General features: G+C 41.1%; 1 pseudogene; it reads left to right on the forward strand.

Annotated features, from left to right (window-relative positions):
• Positions 1 to 67: 67 nt before the first annotated feature.
• LOC119522456 lies at positions 68 to 10,491 on the forward strand (annotated as a pseudogene).
• Positions 10,492 to 12,648: the final 2,157 nt, after the last annotated feature.

Consider the following 12,648-nt stretch of genomic DNA (forward strand, 5'->3'; position numbering starts at 1 on the left):
AGATATAGCTGCCTTAGCTTGGGTAATATTCAGTAACATCTGTTTCAGTTTCAGGAACCGAAATTGAATGCTCCTGTTAAAACTGTTTGTAGACACAACAATCAGTAAATTTGGTAAATGTGGGGAATGGGTCATTTGGTAAATTCCTTACCTGGAGAAGTGAATTTAGAGAGTTGGCCTTGCTGTGACACTGCACCTCAAAGCAGGGAACGGAGGATCCTGAACATAAAGGCTCTGCCTGGCCAGTCTATACTGCGTGCTTGTGCCAAAAAGAGGCAGCTCATCTGAATCTCCTACCCATAGGTCCTATAATAGGTTTTGAGCTTCCATGCTGCACTGGGAGTAATCAATAGTAATTATAGCTAACATTTGTTACGCCTTTATTACTTGCTAGGCACTACACTAAATGTTTACAAACCTTGTCTTTTACATCCCCTACAACTCCCCTACTATTATCCCCTTTTTCCTTTGTTGCAAATTAAACATTTGAGGCTTAGAGTAGCTGAGTAATTTCCCCAAGGTCACACAGCCAATGAGTGGTAGAACTGAAATTCATAATAACATTAAATACTACCTTGTCATTTGGATGTCCTTGTCACCTGTGGAGACATTCTTTCCCAGGATAACAGAATGCCTTTAAAAATCAAGCCTTGAACAAACAGGTGAGTCCTTGAAGTCTCAGAGGATTTCACAGACATAGATATACTCTACAATGCAAATCTTTGATCAATAACAAAATGAATACTTGTGGAAAATGCAGATTTTGATCAAAAGTAGGAGAATGGAGCTACAGTTTCATACAGCACTATGAAAAGTGGTCTCAGGGGTCCTTCAATTCTTTTGTACCCACAATCCTATTAAGAACTTGTAGGGTTGCTGCCACCACCATGCTACCACAACAGCTTCTTCTCACTTCTTTCCCTTCACAGGCCCTGCCAGGCAGCTTTCCTGCACTACTGCCTCCACTCACTCCCTGCCTTGCTGCCCTACTCCATTACTGTAAAATGGGGAAAGGAGAAATTTGAGGATTTAGAATTGAATATTGATGAAACTTCAATGGTGTTCAAGGCTCAGCTTTTTGCACTAACTGGAGTCCAGTTGGCCAGACAGAAAGTTATGGTGAAAGGAGAACTGTTGAAGGATGATGATTGGGGAAACATCAAAATAAAACATGGAATTACTCTACTAATGGTGTGGCCAGCAGATGCACTCCAGGAGGAACCATCAGCTAAAACTGTGTTTGTAGAAGACATGACAGAACAGTTAGCATCTGCTATGGAATTACCATGTGGATTGACAAATCTTGGTAACATTTGTTACATGAATGCCACAGTTCAGTGTATCCAGACTGTGCCTAAACTCACAGATGCCCTTAAGAGGTGTGCGGGAGCCTTGAGAGCTCCAGGGGAAATGGCTTCAGCCCCGTATATTACTGCAGCCCTTAGGATTTTTCTGATTCCATGGATAAACTTCTTCCAGTATTCCACCTATTAGTCTACTGCAGTTTTTGCATATGGCTTTCCCACACTTTGTGGAGAAGGGTGAACAAGGACAGTATCTTCAACAGGATGCATATGTATGTTGGATAAAAATTATGTGAGTATTGCAACAGAAATTGGAAGCCATAGCGGATGACTCTGTTAAAGAAACAGATTCTTCATCTAAATCAACAGGGACACCTTCTGAAAAGAAAATTAATTGATCAGTTCTTCAGTGTTGAATTTAAACTACCATGAAATGTACAGAATCTGAAAAAGTCACAAAAGAAAATGAAAATCAGCTTCAGCTTAGCTGTTTTATCAATCAAGAAGTCAAGTATCTTTTTATAAGACTTAAATTGGGACTTCAAGAAGAAATAACTAAACAATCTCCAACATTGCAAAGAAATGCTTTGTATATCAAATCTTCAGAAATCAGCTGGCTTCCTGCTTATGTGACTTCAGATTTTTTATAAAGAGAAGGAATCTTTGAATGCCAAATTTCTCAAGGATGTTAAATTTTCTCTTATGTTGGAAGTATATGAATGATGTACACCAGAACTTCAAGAGAAAGTGATCTCTTTTCAATCAAAATTCAAGAATCTAGAAGATAAAAAAGTGAATCAGCAGCCAAAGACAAGGGACAAAAAGAGTAGTCCCCAGAAGGAAGTTAAGAATTCACCCTTTTTTTTCTAATGATATTGGCTCCAATAACTGTAGAAACTATGACTTACAAGAAGTGCAAACACATCAGGGATGGTCTATTTCTTTAGGTCATTATGTATCACGAGTGTGATGGTTAGGTTTATGTGTCAACTTAACCAGGTGCTGGTGCCCAGTGTCTGGACAAGCAAGCACTGGCCTAACCATTGCTGTGAGGACATTTGTGGCTGTTTAATAAGCCAGGAGATTGGTTAATTAAATCATTAGTCAATTGACTGCATATGTGGCTGATTACATCAAGGAAGGGTGTGTCTTCTGTAATGAGAGAATTTAATCAGCTGGATTTAATCCAAACATTTGAAGACTTTTAAGAAAGAAGAGAGAGAACCTTCACCTCTTCTTTGGCTAACCAGCATCTCCTGGGGAGCATTGGAGTTGCCAACTTGCTGCCTGCCCTACAGAATTTGGACTCGTGCATCCCCACAGTTGCATGAGACACTTTTATAAAATCTCATATTTATAGATACCTCCTGTCGGTTCTGTTTCCCTAGACAACCCTAACTAATACTGCTTGGCACCTGGAGTGGTTCTTGAGAAACAGAATCTTAAAATGGGCTTCTACAATTGGTTTTCTACTCTGATTAGATTCAAAGGCACTAATAACTCCATTTCCAATAATCAAGATGGCACTGAAAGTCCATGGCATGTATTGAAGTGCTGGTTTGAATGTATTATGTCCCCCAAAATGCCATTATCTTTGATGAAATCTTGTGTGGGTGGAAATATTCATGTTGATCAGATTGCAGTCCTTTGAGGGTTTCCATGGGGATGCAGCGCACCCAACTGTGGGTGATAGCTCTTTCATTGGATAATTTCCATGGAGGTGTGGCCCCATCCATTCAGCATGGGCCTTGATTAGTTTACTGGAGCACTATATAAGCTCAGACAGAAGGAGTGAGCTTGCTAAAGCCAAGAGGGACACTTTGAAGAATGCGCAGGAGCGGAGAGACGAACTGCAGATGAGATACAGTTTGAAGACGGCCATTGAAAGCAGACTTTTGCTCTGGAGAAGCTAAGAGAGGACAAACACCCCAAGAGCAACTAAGAGTGAAATTTTTGAGAAACTGCAGCCTAGAGAGGAACGTCCTGGGAGAAAGCCATTTTGAAACCAGAACTTTGGAGCAGATGCCAGCCACATGCCTTCCCAGCTAACAGAGGTTTTCCAGACACCATTGGCCATCCTCCAGTGAAGGTACCTGATTGCTGATGTGTTACCTTGGACACTTTATGGCCTTAGGACTGTAACTGTGTAATCAAATAAACCCCCTGTTATGAAAGCCAATACATCTCTGGTGTTTTGCATTTGGGCAGCATTAGCAAACTAGAACAGTTGGCAATGGAGATACACAGACTATCACCATTTGATTCTCCTAATCATGCTCTTGTATGAGGCAAGGTTCTGGGTGACAATGTTTTTGACACCTTTGCAGAGTTTTGTGGCGTTAAGAGATATAATGATGTTGGCTGGTCGCTCTTAGATATGCTGGATAAAATTATAAGAGAAAGGGGTGAACGTAAGGCTTCAAATTTGAAACTTAAATGCTGTATGGAAGATGAAAGGTTTCTGCGTGTGCCCTGAAGGAAAATCTTATTTCCTGTGGTTGCAGACTTGAGATATCTGAAAACCCAGAGTCTCTTTGTGTGAGTAGCAGATTTACAACGTATGCTAAAATCTCAGCCTTGCAGGGTGTCTGCTGTTGAAGTAAAGGCATTGATTGGAAAAGAATGGGATCCTGAAACTTGGAATGAGGACATATGGATTGTTAATAATGGCAGTGAGGACATTGGAACCCTGGATTCTGCTGAGTCTTTGCTAGGTATACCTGTAGTGGTCTGCCCTGAGGAAACAGCCTCCCCACTCCAGTTTCCCCTGAGGAGACAGCTACCCAACCTCCAGCCTGCCTTGAGGAAACAGCTTCCAGACATCCAGTCTGCCCTGAGGAGACTGCCATCCAACCTCCAACTAAACAGATTAAACCTTCAGTACCTGCTAAACCTGTAGTCACCTCCCCTGAGGAAACAGCCCTCACTCCTCTGTCTGGAGAGATTAATCCTGTTTCACTAGATGAATCTGCAATGGAATGTCCTGAGGTAAGTGGCTTGAGGGATACTTCTAATTCTTTTCATGACCCACCCCACCACTATTCTTTTTGTCAAGACCTTTAACTAAAGTCCCAACAGGCCCTGAAGGGTGAGGTACAAAGTGTGAGCAATGAGATAGCACACTATACTATAAAAGAACTGCATGAGTTGTCCAATTTATACAGAGAGAAATCAGGGGAATATGTGTGGGGATGGATATTAAGGTGTGGGTAATGGTGGAAGGAATATAGAATTGGATCCAGCTGAATTTATTGATACGGGCCAACTAAGCAGAGATTCTGCAGTCAATGTTGTAGCTTGAGGGGTTAGAGAGGGCATTAACAGTTTGTTTGGGTGGTTGGCTGAAACACGGATCAGAAGGTGGCCAATCATAATCAAATGATCATCCCAACAGATGCTAAAAAAGCATTCAAGAAAATCCAACATCCCTTTTTCATGTTTTTTTGGAGGATGTCCAGCATAGTACTCAATGGCAGGAGACTGAAAGCCTTCCCTCTAAGATCAGGAACAAGACAAGGATGCCTGCTGTCACCACTGTTATTCAACATTGTGTTAGAAGTGCTAGCCAGGGCAATCCAGCAAGACAAAGAAATAAAAGGCATCCAAATTGGAAAGGAAGAAGTAAAACTGTCATTATTTTCAGATGATATCTTATATCTGGAAAGCCCTGAGAAATTGATGATACAGCTACTGGAACTAATAAACAAATATAGCAAACTAGCAAGATATAAGATTAATGCACATAAGTCAGTAATGTTTCTACACACTAGAAATGAATGAAGTGAAGAGACACTCAAGAAAAAGATACTATTTTCAATAGCAACTAAAAAAATCAAGTACCTAGGAATAAAGTTCACCAAAGATGTAAAAGACCTATACAAAGAAAACTACATAACTCTACTAAAAGAAATAGAAAGGGACCTTAAAAGATGGAAAACTATTCCATGTTCATGGATAGGAAGGCTAAATGTCATTAAGATGTCAATTCTACAAACTCATCTACAGATTCAAAGCAATTCCAATCAAAATTCCAACAACTTACTTTGCAGACTTGGAAAAGCTAGTTATCAAATTTATGTGGAAAGGGAAGATGCCTCAAATTGCTAAAAACACTCCAAAAAAGAAAAACAAAGTGGGAGGACTTACACTCCCTGAATTTGAAGCTTATTATAAAGCCACAGTAGTCAAAACAACATGGTACTGGCACAAAGATAGACATATTGATCAATGGAATCGAGTTGAGAATTCAAAGATAGACCCCCAGGTCTATGGCTGACTGATCTTTGATAAGGCCCCCAAAGCCACTGAACTGGAACATAACAGTCTTTTCAACAAATGGGGCTGTGAGAGTTGGATATACATATCCAAAAGAATGAGAAAGGACCCCTACCTCACACCCTACACAAAATTTAACTCAAAGTGGATCAAAGAACTCAATATAAAAGACAGTACCATAAAACTCCTAGAAGATAATGTAGGGAAACATCTTCAAAACCTTGTATTAGGCAGTTACTTCCTAGACCTTACACCGAAAGCACAAGCAACAAAAGGAAAAATAGACAAATGGGAACTCCACAAACTTATAAGTTTCTGTACCTCAAAGGAATTTGTCAAAAAGGTAAACATGCAGCCAACTTTAATGGGAAAAAAATTTTGGAAACCATGTATCTTGCAAAAGACTGATATCTTGCATATATAAAGAAATCCTACAACTCAATGACAATAGTACAGACAGCCCAATTATAAAATGGGCAAAAGATATGAAAGGACAGTTCTCTGAAGAGGAAATACAAATGGCAAAAAAACACGTGAAAAAATATTCAGCTTCACTAGTTATTAGAGAGATGCAAATTAAGACCACAATGAGATACCATCTCACACCAATTAGAATGGTTGGCATTAGACAAACAGGAAACTAAAATGCTGGAGAGGATGTGGAGAAATTGGAACTCTTATTCATTGTTGGTGGCACTGTATAATGGCTCAGCCTGTCTCTAAAACAGTCTGGCAGTTCCTAAGAAAACTAGATATAGAGTTACCCTTTGATCCAGCAATTGCACTTCTTGGTATATACCCAGAAGATCTGAAAGCAGTGACATGAACAGATATCTGCACACGAATATTCATAGCAAGATTATTCACAATTGCCAAGAGATGGAAACAACCCAAATGTCCTTCAACAGATGAGTGGATAAATTAAATGTGTGGTATATACACACGATGGAATACTACACGGCAGTAGGAAGGAACGATGTCGTGAAACATGACAACATGGGTGAACCTTGAAGACATAATGCTGAGCAAAATAAGCCAGGCACAAAAAGAGAAATATTGCATGCTACCACTAATGTGAACATTGAAAAATGTAAAATAAATGGTTTATAATGTAGAATGTAGGGGACCTAGTGATAGAGAGCAATTAGTGAAGGGGGAGCGATAACCTAACAAGAACAGATAAGTTATTGTGGGTAAATTTAATGCTCTGGGAATGCCCAGGAATGACTATGGCTTGTTAATTTCTGGTGGGTATGGTAGGAACAAGTTCACAGAAATGTTTCTATCTTAGGTTATCTTTCTTATTCCTTTGCTGGGTTATAGTCTGTATATTTTCTTCAGGTAGAGTAGGAACATGTTGGAAGTAAAGTAGTTATTTTAGGTTAGTTATCTTTTTCTTATTCCCTTGTTTTGGTTTGTTTGAAATTTTTTTTATTGTATGTTTTTAAAAATTTTTTTTATATAGTTAATAGTTAATTAAGAAAAAACAATGAAAAATACATGCAGATCTCCCCTGAGGAGCTGGGGGAGAATGCAGGGGTGTTGGGCTTCCCCACCTCGATGGCTGCTGATGTGCTCATAGGCATTGGGGACTGGCAGTTTGATGTGCCGAGCCCTCTGTGATGGGACTTGCCCTTGGGAAGACTGTTACTGCAAAGGAGAGACTAGGCCTGCCTATAATTTTACCTAAGAGTCTCCTCCCGGATGCCTCTTTGTTGCTCAGATGTGGCCCTCTCTCTCTAGCTAATCCAACTTGGCAGGTGAAATCACTGCCCTCCCCCCTACATGGGATCTGACACCCAAAGGTGTAAATCTCCGTGGCAAGATTGGAAGATTGGTGACAAAGAAGTCTGGGGAAGGGGTATGTGAATAGACCTTTCTGAGTGGGCAAAAAGCATGAAGATATTTGTGTCCCATGTGAATGCTCACCAGAGGGTGACTTCAGCAGAAGATGTTAATAACCAAGTGGATAAAATGACCCGTTTGGTGGATACCAATCAACCTCTTTCCCCAGCCACTCCTGTCATTGACAATGGGCTCATCAACAAAGTGGTCATGGTGGTAGGGATGGAGGTTATGCATGGGCTCAGCAACATGGACTTCCACTCACCAAGGCTGACCTGGCCACAGCCACTGCTGAGTGCCCAATCTGCCATCAGCAGAGACCCACACTCAGTCCCTGTTCTAGTTTGCTAATGCTGCCAGAATGCAAAACACCAGAAATGGATTGGCTTTTATAAAAGGGGGTTTATTTTGTTAGACAGTTACAGTCTGAAGGCCATAAAGTGTCCAAGGTAACACATCAGCAATCGAGTACCTTCACAGGAGGATGGCCAATGGTGTCTGGAAAACCTCTGTTAGCTGGGAAGACATGTGGCTGGCATCTGCTCCAGAGTTCTGGTTTCAAGACGGCTTTCTCCCAGGACATTCCTCTCTAGGCTGCAGTTCCTCAAAAATGTCACTCTTAGTTGCACTTGGCATATTTGTCCTCTCTCAGCTTCTCTGTAGCAAGAGTCTGCTTTCAACAGCCGTTTTCAAACTGTCTCTCATCTGCAGCTCCTGTGCTTTCTTCAAAGTGTCCCTCTTGGCTGTAGCAGCTTGCTCCTTCTGTCTCAGCTTATATAGTGCTCCAGTAATTTAATTCAGACCCACCCTGAATGGGCGGGCCAACACCTCCATGGAAATTATCCAATCAGAGTCATCACCCACAGTTGGGTGGGGCACATCTCCATGGAAACACTCAAAGAATTACAACCTAATTAACACTGAGATGTCTGCCCACACAAGATTACATCAAAGATAATGGTGTTTGGGGGGACATAATACATTCAAACTGGCACAGTCCCCAATATGGCACCATTCCCCGGGGTGATCAGCCTGCTACCTAGTGGCAAGTTGATTACATTGGACCACTTCCATCATGGAAGGGGCAGTGATTTGTTCTGACTGGAGTAGACACATACTCTGGATATGGGTTTGCCTTCCCTGCACGCAATGCTTCTGCCGAAACTACCATCTGTGGACTTACAGATTGCCTTATCCACCATCATGGTATTGCACACAGCATTGCTTCTGATCAAGGAACCCACTTCACAGAAAATGAAATGAGGGAATGGGCACATGCTCATGGAATTCTGTGGTCTTACTGTGTTCCCCATCATCCAGAGGCAGCTGGGATGATAGAACAGTGGAGTGGCCTTTTGAAGACTCAACTACAGCACCAGATAGGTGGCAATACCTTGCAGGGCTGGGGCAGTGTTCTCCAAGAGGATGTGTATGCTCTGAATTAGCATCCATTCCATGGTGCTGTTTCTCCCATAGCTGGGATGCAGAGGTCCAGGAATCAAGGGGTGGCAAAGTGAGTGGCACTAGGAAAATTTTTCTTCCTGTCCCTGCAACCTTAAGTTCTGATGGTCTACAAGTTTTAGTTCCAAAAGAAGGAGTGCTCCGACAGGGAGACACAATAATTCCATTGAACTGGAAGTTAAGACTGCCACCTGGCCACTTTGGGCTTCTCATGCCTCTGAATCAACAGGCAAGGAAGGGGATTACTGTACTGGCTGGGGTGATTGATCCTGACTATCAAGGGGAAAAAAGACGGCAACTACACAATGGAGGCAAAGAAGAGTTTTCCTGGAATACAGGAGGTCCCCTCCATAGGGTGTCTCATATACCATGCCCTGTGATTAAAGTCAATGGAAAACTGCAACAGCCCAATCCAGGCAGGATTGCCAATAGCCCAGAAACTTCAGGAATGAAGGTTTGGGTCACCTCACCTGGCAAAAACCATGGCCAGCTGAAGTGCTTGCTGAGGGTAAAGGGAACATGGAATGGGTAGTGGAAGAAGGTAACGATAAATATGAACTACAACCATGTGACCAGTTACAGAAATGAGGACTGTGATGGCATGAATATTTCCTCCTTGTTTTGTTATGAGTATATTTGTATTTGTCTGTAAAGCAAATGTCTTTGTTTTCTTCTCTATCTTATCCCCTTATCATATAACATAAGCTGTATTGTTCATTTTGCAGTATTTAAGTTATAGGATATCAAGTTTAAGAGTGAATGTTACCCAGGGACTTGCACCCTATTCTAGAGAGATTTCGTGTTTCCTGTTGTACACAGGACAGCTGAGTATTGTTAGGTGGAACATATGTCTGTTATTGTGTTCTATTTAGAGATTAAGTATGGTTTAAGGTGATGTGTATAGCTTCCACATGGACTGTGATGGTTAGGTTTATGTGTCAACTTGGCCAGGTGATGGTACCCAGGTGTCTGGTCAAGCAAGCACTGGCCTAATTTGTGGCTGGTTAATAAACCAGAAAGCTGGTTTATTAAATCATCAGTCAATTGACTGCATATGTGGCTGGTTACATCAAGGAAGGGTGTGTTTTCTGCAATGAGAGAATTCAATCAGCTTGATGTAATCCAATCAGTTGAAGACTTTTAAGGAAGAAGAAAGAGAACCTTCACTTCTTCTTTGGCTAACCAGCATCTCCTAGGGAGTTCATCTAACACCCTCATCAGAGTTGCCAGCTTGCTGCTTGCCCTACGGAATTTGGACTTGTGCATCCTGCCCTATGGAATTTGGACTCATGCATCCTGCCCTATAGAACTTGCACTCATGCATCCCCACAGTTGCATGAGACACTTTTATAAAATCTCATATTTACAGATATCTGCTGTTGGTTCTGTTTCCCTAGAGAACCCTAAGTAATACAATGGGTGAAAAGGAAATAAGATGAATGGACTAAGTTTGATGATGATTACACCAGAAGATATTTTCATTGCACCAGAGGATATTTTGTGGCTTTCTGGTGGTGGAGACTGGCATATAGCTTATGTTCTACTCTATGGACCTCACAGAGCTGAAATACTAGATGAGGAAAGTGAACAGAAATCTTCATTTTAGCTGTTTATACTTATATGTGAAATAAAGGTAACTTGTTGATAATTTCTATAATCCAGAGCTTTAGAGAAAGATATATAGGGGAGTTTGTGTTGCCCCTCATGTGGAACAAAAAAGGGCAAAAGCAGAATTGAAAGTCACTCCATGTATCAACCTAAAAAATTACAGAAAAGATAAAATTGTCTTTGGACTGTGCTGCTGTGTATAAAAGGTGTCAGGAAGACATTTTTAAAGGGCTTATTTCTTGCATAATTTTTAAAAATTCTGGATTGAAAAGTCTTCCAACCATTACCTCCTGTGATTTTTCTCCCTGCCCTTTTCAGCCCAAGATTCAGCACCCAGGCATTTATTGCACATCTGTTACCCTATTATTTGTTGTTCTGGCATGATTCATTCCACCATTCATAGCTGCCATCCTTTGCCTTATCTAACAAAAATTTGGCAGGGAAGTGGAAAGGAAAAGTGTTGCTCTCGTTGTGTAAACTGCATGCTGCTGTCCACATCCCATGGAAACATGGGTACAATTAAGTATTTGTCCAGCCTGACTGGCTGACTCAGTCTTTTCTGTTGCTGGCTTTTTATGACTTTAAAATAAAGTATGATCAATAATAGTACATTTGATTATTAAAAAAGATCTGGTAGGGTGGTGGGATAGGTCATACAAAACGAGCTACTTCAGTAGAAAATCCTAAATTGTAATATGAAGTCACTTAAAATGAATTATTGTTGTTCAAATCAACCTTTCTTTCCTATGGATTCACAGTAGTAGACTCTATTTCTTCATCTGTTCTCTGAGTCACCTGACACTCTCAGTATCCTGATCTGGTTAGAGATGAAGCCCCAGTTGTGGCCAGAGAAATTAGACTAGATGTTGCCAAAAATTTCAAAAGAAACATGGCCAGAGACAACCTCTATGTCTGTCCATGTCTTACTAAGTTAAGATATGATTTGATGACCAGATGCAAGCTTGGTGGTCACTCTGTTTTCAATGATTCAGTTGAATTAAATCTACCAGAAAGTGGAAATGTTGAGAGAAGAGTTTATCCAGTTTAGTTTACAGAGCTCTTGGCATTGTCCCTTTCACATGGTTGGGCCCAATAAAGTTATTTACTGAGAGGCTTCTACATACAAGGCACTGTGTTCTACATAAGCAACAAACATCCAACTAGAAAAATGCAATGAAAAATTGAACAGACAGTAGCATTTATTATACACTTAGTAGGTGGTGCACCAGAAAGAGCTTAATGGACCTGGGCTCAATACCAAGCCTCTCACTTATTATCTGTGGGATTAAAGTAAGTCATTTAACCTCCCTGGGTCACAAATTTCCTCATTTGTATGTGGGGAAACTCATACCCACCTTGCAGAGGTTGCTTTAATGATTCATTTATTCATTTCACCCATTGGTTATTAAGCCCTTCTGTGTGATAGGCCATGTGCCAGCCTTTCCAGCCCACAGCTCTCTTTAAGTGTGAGAATGTTCATGGTTATGAAGGCTGCTTCTCAGATCATCTCTCAATGATATGAGAAAGGCCAGTTGGAGCCTGAGGCTGGAAGGGTTGGAAAGAGATGAAGTAGACAGGGAAAAAAAACCCTGAAGATAATTTGTCCAAATCCCATATTTTACAAATGAATAAAATGGGATTCACTGAGAATTGCATGGAACTAAGTCCCTTAATCCAGTGTTTTTCCCTACCACATGAGAAGAGACCAGAATGGTATTTGCAGGCCACTTAAGGCCTTAAACTCCAGAACTAGTTGAGTGAAGGGGATAAAGGAGATACTATTCTACTAAGGAATAGGACAATGGTGTATTAAACAAGTCTGCCTGAAAGGAGTGCCCAGGGAAAGGGGATGGGGTGTCCAGGGGGTAGTCAGCAGATGTGCTTCATATAATTGGCTTTAGGCCCCGCACGGCTATGCCTGTGAGCATGCAGTGTTAGGACAGGTGGAATTTTTGTGCATCAAGGACTGTCTCCCTCCTCTCTACCTCTCAAGGACTTTCCTCTTCTTGTTAACAGTTTGGAGAATGGTGAGAAAAAAATGTTTGAACCTTGTTTTGGTTTGCAAAAGCTTCTGGAATGCAATATACCAGAAATGGGTTGGCTTTTACAATGGGGATTTATTAACTTACAATTTCCAGTTCTTAGGCCATGAAAA

Source organism: Choloepus didactylus, chromosome X, assembly GCF_015220235.1.
Source record: "Choloepus didactylus isolate mChoDid1 chromosome X, mChoDid1.pri, whole genome shotgun sequence".
NCBI lineage: Eukaryota > Metazoa > Chordata > Mammalia > Pilosa > Megalonychidae > Choloepus > Choloepus didactylus.